Source organism: Lycium barbarum, chromosome 4 (assembly GCF_019175385.1).
Source record: "Lycium barbarum isolate Lr01 chromosome 4, ASM1917538v2, whole genome shotgun sequence".
In the NCBI taxonomy this organism is placed as follows: Eukaryota; Viridiplantae; Streptophyta; class Magnoliopsida; order Solanales; family Solanaceae; genus Lycium; species Lycium barbarum.
Window position 1 is genome coordinate 98,518,430 of NC_083340.1, and position 2,693 is coordinate 98,521,122.

Consider the following 2,693-nt stretch of genomic DNA (forward strand, 5'->3'; position numbering starts at 1 on the left):
TTATATCGGACAGATTCGTACCAGGGTCAGATATACGGAGATGTATCAGACAGACACGTGATCAAAATCAGGCGTACAGAGGTGTGTCAGACAGATTTGTATCCAGAGTTAATTGTACAGAGGTATATCAGACAGTAACATAATCGGATCCAGAAGTACGGAGGCGTAATGGGCAGAGCCTTATCAGAATCAGAAGTGCAGAAGTATAACAGATAGAATCTGGTTTAGAATCAGATCACTCCTATCGAGGCTCCGGTGATTTACGAAATTTTCCTTTTTATCGATATCTCATTATTCATTCCGACCATTGCATCACAAGTTATTTCATCAAAACCTGTTCACTCATTCATAAACTTGTTCGTCAAGTTGTCATACAAATCGTCTTACGTGTTGCTTATCGACTTTTTCAAAGCTTCCGCTTCTTCACGTTTCTTATCCTTCATCTTTCCTACTATCCCTACTCATTTTCTTTTTCAGATATCGTTGCACCAGACTAAGTTATAATGTAATAGGGGTTTTTCTATTCTTTGACAACCTTCGTGTCCTCACCCCCACTTCATTTTATCTATTCGGTTTAGTAAAACCTTTCGTCTATCACAACATTAGTCGCCGGGACTCGGCTCTTGACCCATATGGGCACCAGACGAAAATCATACACATACACACACACATATACAGTTGCTAATATCTTACTGGCGAACACCTCCGACCATTATTCAAATTCGCTCAATTTCCGAGCGGTATTGCGCTTTTTATTTTCGCCCATTTAGTCTGCATCAGTCTGCGCGACTTCTGTAAGGGCACTAGTTACTCTACACATTCTCTTTTCCCTTAGGTTACCCCAAATTTCCGTTTATATCTATCATACTTACACTTGTGAAAAGTTTTGCATTACTTCCCAGGGGGGTCACCCATCCCAGATTTGCTCTGGCCTTAGCACGCTTAACCTCGGACTTTCATGCATTTTGGCGCGTTACGGCTAATATAATTTCGTCGATTGCCCCGCACGACCTTTGTCACGTAATTTAGGGCAGATCGGGGTCTTAGTAGATTTTCAGAAAATTCTCGTGGTGGGTCCCACCCCGGGCTAAGCCATACAATTACCACATTGCCTTTCTGAACCTCCGATATTCACTTTCATGCACATATACATACGATTTTAGACAGCCCACAGATTTCAATCTTCATCCCCCGAATCCCATCTCCAATTAGTCGATGAAATCTGATAAAATATCATCGTAAGGTGCTCTCCACCCACCCACAGAGGAAAACTAAATTCCGACAAGTATCGCGGAACCTTTTAGTACTTAATTTACATATTTATCTCCATATTTCTGGAAATATTTGGGCAGAGGTTCCTCTTTATTTGTCACTATCCGAAACCTGTATACCAGAAATACCAACCATGCCTCACAGGGCCGACACATTTACGCATATATATACATCATATCATATCGTATCGTAGCCACACAGGGCTGATGACTTCAATTAAAATTTTTTAACAATGTCGAAACTTACCTCACATGCCCAACTCAAACGGCATCGGAGGCACTTTCTTGTTTACTTTCATTTGGGGTTTCTAGATTCACACTGATGGTGGGGACATCTCAATCGCCCTTGCCTTTAGTCACTAGGTCTCTCATCCTTTTTAAATTTCCGTCGTCATCATTGAATAACATTTTTCAGATATCATACACACATCGGAAATTCTAGGAAACTTACATACTCATAAATAATCAATCTCGGGTCTAACCTGAGGAGCTGCCGTAGGAACTGTGTCCCTCATCATCATCATCTGTCTGGCCCCCATTCGCCTGGCCCCCGTTATTACCTGCATCCGAATCAGAGGAGTATAGGTAGCCCGGCAATTCCTGGTTCACTGATGGCCAGGACAAAGGACTGGAGTAGGGCGTAACACTCTCCGGGGAAACCTGTCTAACATAATGCTCCACTACAGGAGCTGCTGGTATGTCCTCGGGAACCTCCTCCTCCGGCATCCCAGAGGAATGCTCAAGTAGCTCAGCATCGGGGCTACCCTCCTCCCTGGGGGTAAGAAACTCTGGAGGTATCGTCGCTGGATCCTCCGAGGGGTTAGTATCATAACTATCTTCTCTGGGATCCTCTACTCTGGGGATCAGAAACTCTGGAGGAATTGTCTCTGGATCCTCCGAAGGGTCTGTCTCAATCGAGTAGCTGGGGATCTGCCTACTCGGTCCTGGTGACATCCTAGGGGCCTTCGTAGCACCCCTATCCCCATCATCAGAAGCACTCCTCTTCATTCTTTGTCAATCCGCAATCACCTGCAGGAAGAGGGTCAGAAACATTTTTCCCAAATACTCACACTTCTGCTCTTCTGGAGCCTCGCTGTAGATACAACAATTCATAAGAAACATCCTAACCATACAGCTTTATCGCACGATCTAAGATCCGAAGAAGGGTAACATCCTAGATGTCCTGTAGCCTCCTGTTTATAGATGTGGTGCACAACACACCGATAAACAAGACTCTACTAGACACGGCCTGTAGACATACCGAGGACTAACCGCTCTGATACCACTTCTGTCACGACCCAACCCCGTGGTCCGCGACTGGTATCCTAATTGGATACCCATACGTACCTACTTACCAGAATTTCGTACCATACTGATTTTTTTTTTCAAACAGATGTGTACAGAATCAGGCCGATACAGATG